Here is a 13,972-nt window from a genome sequence, read left to right as displayed (position 1 = left end):
ATAGAATAAGGAAAAACAACTGTAGGTTTTCTACCAGTTACACTACCCCAAATATTAAAAATAGTTTATATGTCTATAAAGAACAGTTTAGACATTTCTCATCAGGTGGTAAGTAAGGGTGTGCGAAATTTCCTTAATAGTTTTTTGAGTAATTATTAGGTGAAATGCAATACCACATTTTGCAAAATATTTTCGCACACACTGTGGCCGGGCGTCCAAGAATGCCACATTTGGAGCTAAAAAAAACACATAGCGCTACAAACAGCAGCTGCCTGTTCTCGGCTCTGTTCCTGTGCGCTAGCTGTAGGTTTTTGCAGCAAATGGTGCATAACTATACAAAGTGGCATACTAGTATAATTTGGGGAATTTTGCAGAAGAAATGTAATGTGAAACTACTGAAAGGGCATGAGATTACTACTGTGTAATGGACATTTTGCCCTGGCCTAGTTGTAAGGGAAGATAGTCTTGTGATAAACGTATTTATAAAATAATCTGTGTCGTGAGCGGAGGCCAGCACAAACGTTTTTGAGGTGTTTTCATGAAAACATTTACATGGCAGAAGTGTAAATCAAATTCTGGAGTTCAACCACAGCAGGCAACACAAGGTCACTTCAATATGTAGTGGTAAGCAGAATAAGACAGCCTTCAGGGCACACATTCTACCAATACTATCTGTGCTAATGATTATTTTAAAATGGAAAGCTTTCCTTAATGTTGCACCATATGCAAATGCACATGATGACCTGGTTGATTTTCTAGTTTAACACAAAGAGTCTTTAGTCAGCAAAGATATCCAAGAATTGAGGAAGGATTCTGGAGAAAATGCAGCCACAAACTGGTGCCGCCAAGTGAGTCTTTCCAATCAGGGGCTTTCAAGTAATGGCTCACATTTGAGACACTTGTGACATTCATCAGGGTAGAGTGCTGTCATCCTTGTATTAATATTTCCGTGACGTGATTGGAAGGTACTTCGAATGAATTAATTCTCTGCAGATCGCGCCCTTGAACACACAACTGAATATCAAACACTGGAGAAGGCGCCATTGGTAATAGTCCATGGGAAGACACTGTTTTCTGATGGTGACTTACATAGCATGGCCACGGCTGTAGATACTTTGTGTACTATTACTGAACTAGCTGCCTCAGATCTGACTAACAAACTGAAGCAATCATCAACATAAAGGATGGACAAAGATGAGCACCACATACAACAGATTAGGAAAGTCCCATGATAACTTATTTAGTTTCCAAAAAGTTGAGATCAAACTGCATGAAGTCATCACAAGCATCGTGGCCTCCAATAAAATGTGCTTGCATCTATTAGAGGCTGAAAGCATTGGTAAGAACACAAAGGCTCCTGGAGGAATGCTTGAAGAAGTTAACCAGCCCCCCCACCCCCTGAATCCTTCTGACATGGAATCGTCCGGTGCCTTAAAAACAAGTCAATGAAGAATAATGAGAGGTCTACTTCAAGAAACCTTGTAATAGACAGTGGCGGCTCCTCCACCAGAGCAGAGGAGTACACCCCGCTTGCAGTGAGCGCAGCAGACAAACACACAAAAATAAAAGGGCATAATAATGCCATTTTATTTTGCCGCCAGCTCGCGCTGTGTAAAGCATGAGCGTGAGGTAGGGGCAGGGCCGGACTGGGAACCACAACCGGCCCTGGCAAAGTGCTCGGCTGCTCCCCCTCCCCACTCGGGGGGGTTGGAGGTGCGGCCGAGCTCCTTGCCAGGGTCGGTTTTCGGCCGATTTTAGTACAGTACCGATTTTGCTGCTAAATCGGCCCTGTACCAAAATAGGCCCCCAGGGGCCCAAAATCTGCCCCCACCCGTGCAGCACACCGGGGAATTGCCCGGTGCCCGCTATGGCCAGTCCGGGCCTGGGCAGGGGCAGGGCTGAATCCTGCTATTGCAGGAATCGCGCCGCACCACATTTTCTAAACGGTAGCCACCACCGGTAACAGACCGTAGTCCAATGACTCAGCGGCAAATCAGTTTAGCAGAACTTAGAGGACATTCAATGAAAAAAAAAAATTGATGAATATACCTGATTTCATTTCCACACATGGTTTATTAAACAGATCTTTCATATCCTAGTTGATTAAACCACTTGGGAATGGTTGTGTTGTCACTAATAAGATACCTCAAGCAACATGCAGCCGAATTGCTTGCATTGTTGTCAAGGCAGCTGTCCAAAGAGTGTGGACACGTGCACAACATTTAGTGACACAGGTGGCGTTTCTGAAAATACAAATGGAATTAACACCAACATGTGAAGGGTTTCTTGAGTACTCCATGCGCAAAAAGGATACCTGAGGAGTTTCTGCTTGGTAGAATTATTTGCTTGAGTAAACCTGACGCAAAGCTACCTTTCCACATTTAACTTTGTGTATTTTATGTCATCAAAGGAATTAGACAAACTTGTCTTGATCGGTTGTTGAAGGTGGGACTGAATTTATGTAGGCCTCTAAATTTATTTTACCTACTCTACAGGGGTATCCGCTTTATTTATTTCGTTCTGTGTATAGAGTGGATGTTACAGTACTTTACAGAAAGTGCAGAAATGGGTACATCTCGAGTGCATGAACAGTAACAGTTGTGTAGATTCGTACTAGTCAATTCTTGTGAAGACAGTGTCCTGTATTGGGAGATAGTTTGTTTTGCTTTGAGGAAATGTGATGCGTAAGTGGGATTCATAAGTAACTAGATCAGATAACCAGCTGTCAAAACAAACCCATGAATTGGATGGCTCGGTGGCAAGGCAACCATCAAATACATCGCTTGGCATGACCTACCACAAACCACATTTACCACAAATTCAGGCTGTTGAGTGACTCAAGTCTACAATTAGCTTTCCCTGCAGCTGGTATCCGAAATGGCTGGTCCACTCACTTATCACCAACTCCCAGGCCAACATCAACATTGATGCTGCCACATCTAGCTAATCTTGGAAAGCTTGAATGTATTTGAACCTTTGTGCACTCTAATATATAATATATCCATTTACAGATGACTTTTGAACTTTAACGTCGGCTCCATGCCTTAGCCAGTATGAAATTACTTGAGTGTCAAACACCAAAAAGATAAAAGCAGTTCCCTAAACGTGAGCAGTGGAAGGATAAAGTTAGCCAATCAAAAGGGTGGTAAAGTGGCTATGAGAGCACTTGTTAGGTTCCATCTGCTTATCACAAACAATCTCAGACTGCTTGTCATTCAAAGCTAGAGAATGTGGAATTCAGAGCTTTGTGCCTCGCAGAACTTCGACCAAAAGGGTTTAATATCAACCCCAACTCCAGAATAAGCCAGGGCTACTGCCTACCATAGTGTTACCCCACAGGCCCAGTTCCATCACATTCAACAATCTTACAGGACCATAGTATATGTAACCAATCATGTCTGTACATCATCAGGAATAAAATATATATTTTTTTGTTTTACAGGTGTTTTGTGAAATCTAACACAGAATAAGAGCATTTAAATGTTGTTAGACCTGGCATCCTTGGTGTGGTTTTCCCTGTCTTTCTGACTCTACCTCCTGTATTTATGACTGTGTGCTAGACTTCATTGTTGCTGCTTTAGGTACTCTGGACCCTGGGCAAATACCACTGCTGATCAGTGCTACTGTGCAAGTGCTCCCTGTATAAATTGGTTATCCATGATTGGCATATTTGATTTACTGGTAACTCCCTAGTAAAATGCAATGTGTGTGTCGGGGGCCCTTAAAACACATGCTACTAGTGGGCCTGCAGCACTTGTTGTGCCACCCACATGAGAAGTCCTGGAAACTTTTCTTAGGCCTACTATTTGCAGTGTCTGTAAGTGAAATTTTAAACTGCCATTTCCATATTGCAAGTGCACCCACTTGCCAGGCCCTAAACATTTACTACATGTAAGGCATCCCTCAGGTAGGTCCAAGGTACCGTCGTGGGCAGGGTGCAGTGTGTGTGAAAGGTAGGGCATGCACTGGTGTGTTTTACATGTCTTGAGAGTGAAATACCATCAATTTCATTTTCATCTGTTGCAAGGACTAGCGCTACCACAGGTTATTATTGAAGCTGCCTTGTAACATTTTACAGGTGTAACTTTCAATTAGGAACAGCTAGAGATTTGGAGTTTGGACCCTCTGAGCTCAGAATTTAAAAGCACATCTTTTAGTAAAGGTGTTTTTAAATTATGTGTTTGGAAATGCCACTTTTGGAAAATGGACATTGTCTTATTTAACCATACTGTGCCTCTGCCTGCCTTTGGAATCAACGCCTGGTTTAGACTGACAGGGGCCAGTTTGTACATTCACACTAGATAGCGACACAAACGCAGTTGAGGTGTGCCCTGCATATACTCATGACCTATCAACAGGTGAATGGGTCTTTCTGAGCTTGAGTGGTGGGAGGAGCTGTCACCTGCACCTGAATAGGTATGGATTTCCACACCAAGCTTCCCCCTACAGACCGGATTCGACGCAACCCTTCTTCTGTGTGCAGCAGAACTGACACATTGCCTCCCATGGACTCAGGAATTGATGCATCGCTGTATTTTCCAATACTTCCTTCCTCTACAGCTGATTTGATTTGTGAATTTTGACACATCTGAAGGTACTTTGTGTAAAATCACTGCATCCATAGTTTCCTATGGACAAAATTACTTAAACCTTTAAAAAGTCATATTTTGAGTTGTGTATGTTAGGGTTTAGTCACTTTCATCTTTTTTGGTTTAGATAAAGATGTTCGATTTTTCTAAACTGGTGTGGTGTCCATTTGTAGTGTTTTTACTGTGTTGCTGTGTATGTTATGTACAAATGCTTTACACATTGCCTCTGAGCTAAGCCTGACTGCTTATGCCAAGCTACCAAGGGGGTGAGCAGGGGTTATCTGGGTGTGTAACTCCCTTACCCTGACTAGAAAGAAGGGTCCCTACTTGGCCAGGGTGCATACCACTGCCAACTAAAGACCCCCATTTCTAACAAATGTCTACATACACAATCAGGCATTGGAAAAGCCAATAGGTCAGGTTTTAATATAGCGATAGCACATTAAAGCGAGACAGTAGATGGGTCCAGCAAGAGTGGACCAAAAAAATGGTATGATTGTAAAGTAATCCCTCACGCTGTTCAATGCAAGCACTTAAGTGGAGGTGGATGGATACACCCTTATACCCTATAGCATTACGTGAGAGATGAATACTCCACTGCCCTGAGAAAAGAAATGACTGACAAAGTCTCAAGCCAATGGCTGAAAGAAGCTGGTTGAAAAAAGCAATGTATATCATTACCAATAATATTCTGAACACCTGCGTTGTCAAAACTCATTTTTGAAAATGCCCACTGCATGGAGTTCTTATGAAACCTTGCATGTAACAGTCCAAATTGGACCATACTTTTTCTGCTGTCTCAGAATTGTTCATAGCTTTTCTGTTCGACTTCAACACACTCTGGCTTTTGTGTCAGGGCTTTAAAAATGTATGTCTTGAAGGCCTGTTTAAAAAGAAATTCAAGTTAGCCAAGGAACAAAATGGAAGGAGTAACTTACTATATACTGCAGCCAGCCACGCGAGATTCTTCCTTGCTTTTCACAGCTTCAAGGACTTCCAACGCAGCTTTTCTTGAACTTTGGCTGTAAACAAAAATAGAAGATTTAAAATCATCTACAATCCACGTAATCTAAGCTTCAAAATTCTTATAATTTATTTCAGCGCTCCAGCGACTGTAACAGTGGTAACCCCTACCACTAATGCTTTACCGGCAACAATACTAGTTTTTTCAGTAAAGTGGTTTGAAGCTTACAAGTATTTATGCGACAGTAACGGAGTTAGAGACCTATCCTTTCCAATTACATCACAGCGAAGCGCTAAGTGGTTAACTAGGCCCGGCCTTGTACGTAGATGGCGGGTATGGAAATGAACATATTTACAACCATAACAGGATCATTGTAATACCCTTGATCTTCAGTAACTTGGAAAATCAAATGTGACTGGGGTTGAAGGATCCTCAAGAAACACAGAGGAGCGGTTCTTCTCTTAACACAGATTACTGGTAATCTTGCACTTTGCATAATGTTGGCTCACATTGGTCCAAATACTTCAAGGTTTGCTGCTGCCTTCTGCATTCTGCTTCCAGGAGGCATGCAGAAGCTTCCTACTTGAAGCTGATCAAAGTCAGTCATTGACCTGGAAGTAGTGAACATTTTGCAACAAGGGTTTTTAATGTAGGGGCAGGAGGATCCGAATCATGGCAGATTCTCAGGGTCTCGAAATAAGACCAATTTACAACCAATGAACAAGAACGATCTTGAGAATTTTTTTTGTATGGTGCCAGATTAAGTGCTTGGAGACACTGGAAAAAGGGGATGTATGTCGTTACAACGCATACTTTTACAAAGCATACCTTTACAACGCATATTTTTTACACTGCAACATCCATCACAACGCATTCCATTACAACGCATGCCATTACAACGAAATCTTTGAAACTACCTTTACAACGCATTCCACTACAACGCATACTACATTTACAACGCATACCATTACAACGCATACCATTACATTGCATGTATGGTAAGTATTGGATAGTGTAGGGGTAAAAATTACTATTCTAACTCCAGGGGGTGCAACAGTAGGGTAAGTGTTGGATAGTGTACGGGTTAAAATTACTATTCTAACTCCAGGGGGTGCAACAGTAGGGTAAGTGTTGGATAGTGTAGGTATGCGTTGTATTGGTATGCGTTGTAATGACTGCGTTGTAAAGGTATGCGTTGTAGTGGTATGCTTTGTAGTGACATGCATTGTAATGGTTGCGTTGTAATGGAATGCGTTGTAATGGATGTTGCGGTGTAAAAGTTTCGTTGTAAAGGTAGTGCGTTGTAAAAGTTGCGTTGTAAGTGTTGTTTCCCGGAAAAAGGGCAATGTTTTGCTTTTGTTGATAATGCAAAGGGGCTGCGGCCTTGAGGAAGCGTTCTCCCTAGCAACAAATACAAATTTAAATTATTAATATGGTTAACGGTTAGTTTGAAAATCTAGCATGTGCCTGACCCTCCAGCAACCCTGTTTCATGAGAATCACAGCTGCGTCAGCTGCAACTTGTGACCAGTTCTTTCACAAGGCCCTTCCTCCGTTTCTAAAGAGCTCAACCTGCAGACATTCCCTATGAGTAGAGATTATAGGTTTAATGTTGCTGGCACTTTGCATAGGCTTCTTAGCACATCTGTAAACTGTGCAAGCTTTGTCTTGGTGCCAATATGAATGATGTGCGCTTATAATACACTAAGGTTTTGCTCGTGTTCTAGGCTAAGGTAGTGAATGTGTGCATTCTGGCCAGCCTCTTCAAACATGCAAAGTGCTTAGCAAAATCCAATATTTAAACATAACAGTGGCTTCCTCGGCCATTTCCCTATTTACACAACCGTGAGCCCGGATTATTTACCTCTTTAATTACTGACCAGGGTAATTTCCTGTTTCAATTTGATTACAGAGGGCAGATCAGTATCATTTGAGTAACTGTTGACAAAATCAAGTTCTTCTATGGAAACCATCCCCCGAATTACATACATAAACAGCGGTGCAAAAACAATAATGACGCAACTACTACAACATGATGAATGGTAGTGGAGGAAAAACAATTTTGATCCCAATCCCCGCTATACAAAAGAGCAATTTTTTTCAGAACACTTTTGCACACGAGGGCACTGTTTTGAAAATAACAGTTCACAGTAGATCACGTTGATATTTGTATTTTTTCCATTATTCCTCCTTCATATGGTACTTAGACAAACAGACATAGAAACAGCCGACATGTGTTTCGCCCTTTAAACAGATGAGACTTCTCCAAGACAAGTAAAAAAGCGGCTGAAGATTTAGATGCATGTAAAAAGAACAACTGATGGAAAGAATGCTGAACAATGTCAAACATTCAACCCAATACTGAGATCCAGGCCTAAATCCATCGTGTTTTTTTTTTAGGTTTACAATCCAGTAGCTCTGGTATTTGGGTGGTAGCTGAAATAGTAGTAACATTGGCAGCTCCAAAAGGATCGAAGAATACGACTACTAAATCCAGTGGTAGTGCTGAAATTCGCCTTGCCACTTATCAGTAACAATTCAGTCAGAGTAGTTGAAATCAATCAACCAAAGTTGAGTAGGCAGAAAACCATGGTACGGGTCACCACATTGTTGACACACAGGAGCCGCAGTAGCCATGCTAAGCTGAAAAGTAAGCGAGCTTCCCAAATTTTTCACGGGGCTTAAGATCATATGTATACCAAGACCAATGGTTTACAAAAAAAATAGCGTAAAGGAACCTAATTTAGCTAACCCCATGCTAATGTATACATTTCTAATGAGTGTTCTATTTAATATTGTTTCTCCCCACTGGCGTCGAATTAACTTCATGATTTCTTATCCAAGAACATAGGGATTAGTGTATTTTTATTTAATTTTTTGGGTTATGCTGATATATTTGACTACAGCTTGCACAAGGCTTATATGGCATTATGCCACAATATAACTGCTTTGACGGAAAGCGTGTGACCTCACCTACAGGTCACCGTGCAAGAAACATTGCTGATCAATGCCAGCGCAATTTGTAGGTCTCACATACCACACAGTGCAAGTTCTCTGCTTGCGAAAGACCTACTGTGAACTTACAAAGGGCATACAGCACACCAATTGCTTACTTTAAGTTCACTTTGTCACTCTCATTTGCTTGTTACTTATGGAATACTTTACCTTCTTCTTCTTGTGTTTGTCCTTTCCTTAGGAGCACAGCCTCTTTACCACCCTTTTTATTTGTTAACTTTTATCTTTACACTGCTCGCTTTTAGCGAACTTCTTTTTTACTATATGGTTAAGCAACCCATGACAGTGCATGTGTTTTCCAGCTCTCTCTCCTGTGCATTTCCTCCTTCAGAATACTAGTGCCCTATACTCCATGTTGATCTCTCCCTCGTGAGTTGTTCACTCTCTCTAGTGTGCTTCCGCTACCAAACTCCTCCACCACCCGCTCTCTGTGTTGTTCTCTCCATTGTGATTTTCTTCTGCACCACATGGCTCTCTCCCTTGTGTGCTGCTTTTCCCCTCCTCACCCACCGTTGCTCCCCATCCATAGTCTTTTTTTATTTTGTGCTAAAACAGTGATTTTTTTCATTTATAGATCCAAGTGATGTCTGTCATCTTGGGCCTGTAAGAAAAAAAAGGAACATGCTGCTATTCTGTAGGCAAGCGCATGCATGTTGATGTTTGTGTGAGTGTAAAGCATGGTGCGACTGGCACAGTTGTTGTGTCTTTGTGTCTTTTTGTTTTGACAATGCTGTGCAGCATCAGCAAAAGGCATTTTGCTTTTTGTCTATGCTGGGCAGCATTGTCAATGAATTACTGGACAAATACAAGAGCTAGGGTCACATTGCATCCTGTCCAGTTGTGACCATTAATTTCCATGAGACTTTAACAACAGCCACAGGCCTTCTGCAGGTCACTAACCCGATATGGATCAACCAACGCAGACAGAAAGTTCAATGCTGCCTTGAAATACCTGTCTTTGTGTAGAAGGGGTTTCCTTTTACCTGAATAAGAATATGGAGCACTAGCATCTTCCCTAGACATATCTTTCCCAAAAATCTGATATAATTGAGGGTTTTTAGAAAGTTCGTGAAATGCAGACGTTTCGGTGAAGCATCCTTAGGGAATTATCATCCTCTTTGGTGTGTGCATGCCCTCTTCTTATCAACAAACAGAATTATAAAACTCGTAGTACGTTCTTAAAATGACTGGAAACTCTGGGGCATATTACCAAGCAATAGCGATAATTATCGCTATTGCTTGGTTAGCGTGAAAAAATTATCGCTGAGCTGCGGCGATTTTTATCGCAGATAAACCTTGGTATTACCAAGGCTTATCGCAAATGCGATAAAAATCGCCCGCAATGAATGAATATCGCTGAAAAGTCAGCGATATTCATGCATTAGCGAGCTAATGCTCTTACCCATGTTATCCACCTCCCATTGGATAACATGGCTAAGAACTGCTCAGGGCAGGTGTTAGCTTTTGGAGATATTCGCGCTTAGCGCGAATATCTCCAAAAGTTGGTAATAGGAGCTAGCGATGTTAGGGACTGTTTCCAGTCGCTAACATCTTGGCACGCCCACTTTGCATGTCATTAGTGATAAATATCACTGACATGCAAAGTGGGGCCCAAGATGGTCGCTATCTCCTACTAGCTGTCGCTAACTGGTGTTAGCGACAGCTAGGTAATAGGGAGATAATTTTATCTCCGCTTTCTTGGCTTTTAAAGCCAAAAAAGCAGAGATAAACCCCCTTGATAATATGCCCCTAGGTCCCTCTTTTATGTCCGAGCAGCCAAATCTAAAATCTAGGTGCCATATGATAGGTAGAGTTCAATTTATGTGGGCAAAGCCAGAATAAGCGGTTAACTAAACATTTGTATTTGAAAGGAGCCTAAAAGTAAAGGTTTCTTTGCAAGCACCACAGGAATGTGAGGAAAGTCTAGAGCTGTTCTCAACAAGTACCTCTAGACACAGACGATGAGACTAAGGAAACCCGACATTTTTGCATTTTTGTATGGAGTTAAAGGAACACCTTTGCCTCTGACAGCTCCACTTTAGTATCCAAGAAGTCTCCCTGCATGGAATGTGCTGATGAAGCCTCAGTTGTGTTCAATGAGTACAGTGGCTTGAAAGATACACAATTGGTACTTTCTCAATGTTTTATTGATTGACAGTGTGTAGAAGCTGAGATTAGGCTGTTGAGTGAATTTAAAAATACAAGCGGACCCTTCATGCAAACTCTATTACTGCACTCCTAAAGAGAAGCCAAACCAAGAATTTACCATAGCCCAGCGAAGCACAGCTGTTATATCTATGATACAATAACACAGAAAGTTCATTGCTTTAGTTATTACTTAATCACTTTGATTCTTCCTTTTGGGAAACTACAGGAAAACATGCTATTAACAAAATCAAGATATGTGCTTGTCGTGTCCAGACACACCATACCAAAATAAGGTTGTGAAGAAAGACTATCCCCCAGATGCATCAACAACCCAATTTGCGATTCCTTAAGAGCGAAAAATACCGATTCGCTAATAAGGAATTGCAAAATGGAATGCATCAAGAAATCACTTAAAAAATAGCTATTTCTTAGAATTCCCTATTTGCGGCTCGCAAATTGCGAGTCGCAATTAAGGAATACCTCCCCATTCATTCCTATGGGCCTAGAGGCCCATAGGAATGAATGGGAAGACAATTGAGATTGCGATTTCAAGGGTGCAGAGGTGTCCAAAGGACACCTTGTTGGACCCCTGAAATTGATATGTGCACATATGTTGCGCGCACACATGCCCTTAGGGCATGTGTGTGTGTAACATGAATCTTTGAAAAATGCACTTTAGTGCATTTTTCAAAGTTTTTGCAAATTACCATGAAGTTGTACTTCATGGTAATTTGCGTGCCCTATTAGCGATTTCGCTATTTTAAAAACTTTCATGCATTGCATTTAAGGAATCTCAATTTGAGATTCCTTAAATGCAATTAATCGCAATTTAGCGATTTCTAAAATTGCGATTTTTGCATTTTGGATGATGCATCCCAAATGCAAAAATACCGCTCGCAAAGGGGTAGATTCTGAGAATCTGCCCCTTTGCGAGCTGATTTTTGTTTGATGAATCTGGGCCTATGACGCTGGACACATTTGTAATGTAGACCTAAGCCAGTGCGCGGACAGCGACCATCGTAGACTACAATTCCATTAATTATAATTGCCAGAAAGTACTGCATCATCTAACTTTGGTGGTTCCCTCACAAAAACCTGCAAGCAGGTATTTTCATTTGAGGTTTTCCCGCAATGGCTCAGTGAACCTGTAAAGGACATTTTAGGCAAGAAAAACGTAAACACTTAACAGAAGGAAGGAATCAAATAATTTCACAAGTTGGGTTGTGTTTACAATTGTCACTTCCAGTTGTTGAACTTAGAGGCATTCTTGAACATGTCACTATGTTGCTTCCTCTAGCTCAAGAATGACGAAATTTGTTTGCAAGGTTCATGACAATATTCAGAATAAACACATACAATTAATGTCCACAAAATAAAGTAGACTATGGTAATTGTCCACACAAGGCAACAGTAAGTGGCAATCCATGGTAAATATCAGTACAATGAAATGACCAGTGGTAATCCTGAAATGTTGCAACAAGTTAAATGTTTGGACAATGAAATAGACAATGGCAATCCTGAAAACCTGACAAGAATTCTTTACGGGCACTTCGGTAAATAAAAAAAGTACATTTTTTTGCATGAAAAGGCAACATAAAAATAAACAAGCATTAGCAAAGACAATAGGATTGGCTTATGAACAAATGCGCTGTTCGTGTCGTGCCATTGATAGCTTATGACATTCAACATGTCATCATACATGAACTCGGTCACTCATCTGTGTACTCATGCATCCACTTGTTTTTGCATTCACTTCACACAGCCACAATCAAGCACGCACAAACTCAACAACAGACATACTTACATCCGTACACTGTTTCGGCTTTGTCTACTGCCACGCGCCGCTGAAGCACAGTTTACATGCAATACAACACTTCTAATAAAGAACACAACAAGCACGACAAGAAAAGCTGAAAAGGCCCATCAGTAATCCCAAATAGGTCAGGCTGAGGGACAAAACACCTTCAAGGGAAATAAAGCTTAATAACCAAGGCAGTAAAACACAAATAGGGACACAGGAGTGAATTTATGTCTAGCAGTAAAGAAGTAAAGAGAAAATGGACCTGTTAAAATCTCACGATTATCAAAGAATGGATTGAGCTGACAACAAAGCCGTTGTTGGTTCTATGGCGTTTGGAAGATCCTAAGCGAGGAAAACACACAGCAACCGTACAAGGCAGTACAAAAGATCCACCTGGCACCCATGCCCCAAAATAGGGCATTTACAACTGCATTCTTAGTGAAATTCTGCATACAACAGAATAAGCTAGGTGACAGCACCCCTTACCACACATCTAGACGGGTCTTTATGTGCTGGAGCCATCCTGAGACATATCATAGAGACGCAGGCGCGCCTGTATTGTTACGGGTGATACCTTGTTCCAGAGGAACACTCAATTTTGCCACTGCAATACCTTTTCCTCCCTCCCTCACCAACTGGCACTAAACTTGGACAACACTGCGTTTTAAATTCAATCTATGAAGAGGCCACTTTTACTGATGATTAGGCAAACAGTTCAAAAGATGCAAGGTGGGTGTATGGTGCCACAAACAGCATGGGTTTTCCCACAGTAGATGTTCTGTGTGTACAACTCTGATACCCCCCTCAAATTCTTGGTTTGGTTTGGTGATTTATTATTTTGTTTTTCAGAGGCATTTCAGAGACATAAAGCAAAATGTGAGAGTTCAGTGTACATGCAGTATTGGGATAGCGAGAAACTTACAGGGAATCACCCCCAAACAAAGAAAAATGTAAAAAACTGTGCATTCGCCCTTACAGCTCATGTGCGCTAAGCACCCTCCCTCCCAATGTGCACCAATACCGGCGCAAAAAAAAAAAAGAGCCGCACAGTGAGAAAGCTGATGCAGTGCTATGCACAAGAGGGCGCTCCTCGTTGATACATGCTGTGGAGCAAACAACATAAAAATATAGGGTCTTCACATCTAGCCCTCCTGCGGCTGGCTAGGGATACTTAATTCCTAGAATGCGTTCAATCAATCAATCAATCAAGAGTATTTGTAAAGCGCGGTACTTACCCGCTAGGGTCTCAAGGCCCTGGGGGGGTGCTGCTACTGCTCGAAAAGCCAGGTATTGAGTTGCTTCCTGAAGGAGAGATGGTCCTGGGTGAGTCGTAGGTGAGTGGGGAGGGTGTTCCAGGTCTTGGCCGCCAGGTAGGTGAAGGATCTTCCTCCGGTGGTGGTTCTGCGGATCCGTGGGACGGTGGCGAGGGCGAGGCTGGCGGAGCGGAGCTGGCGTG

The 13,972-nt window shown here is 41.8% G+C and overlaps 1 protein-coding gene across 4 annotated transcripts in view; it reads right to left on the bottom strand.

The window, feature by feature from the left end:
* ATXN1 (ataxin 1) overlaps window positions 1-13,972 on the bottom strand; it is a 1,146,771-nt gene that overhangs the window by 911,713 nt on the left and 221,086 nt on the right. For all 4 annotated transcript variants that reach the window (XM_086965153.1, XM_086965155.1, XM_086965154.1 and 1 more), the window contains exon 2: window positions 5,528-5,611. The gene's annotated coding sequence lies outside the window, so the exon portion shown is untranslated. The remainder of the gene's footprint in view (window positions 1-5,527; window positions 5,612-13,972) is intronic.

This window comes from Lissotriton vulgaris, chromosome 4_1 (genome assembly GCF_964263255.1).
Source record: "Lissotriton vulgaris chromosome 4_1, aLisVul1.2, whole genome shotgun sequence".
NCBI lineage: Eukaryota > Metazoa > Chordata > Amphibia > Caudata > Salamandridae > Lissotriton > Lissotriton vulgaris.
Note: the sequence above shows the minus strand (reverse complement) of the source record. Positions and strands in the feature narration are given on the sequence as shown.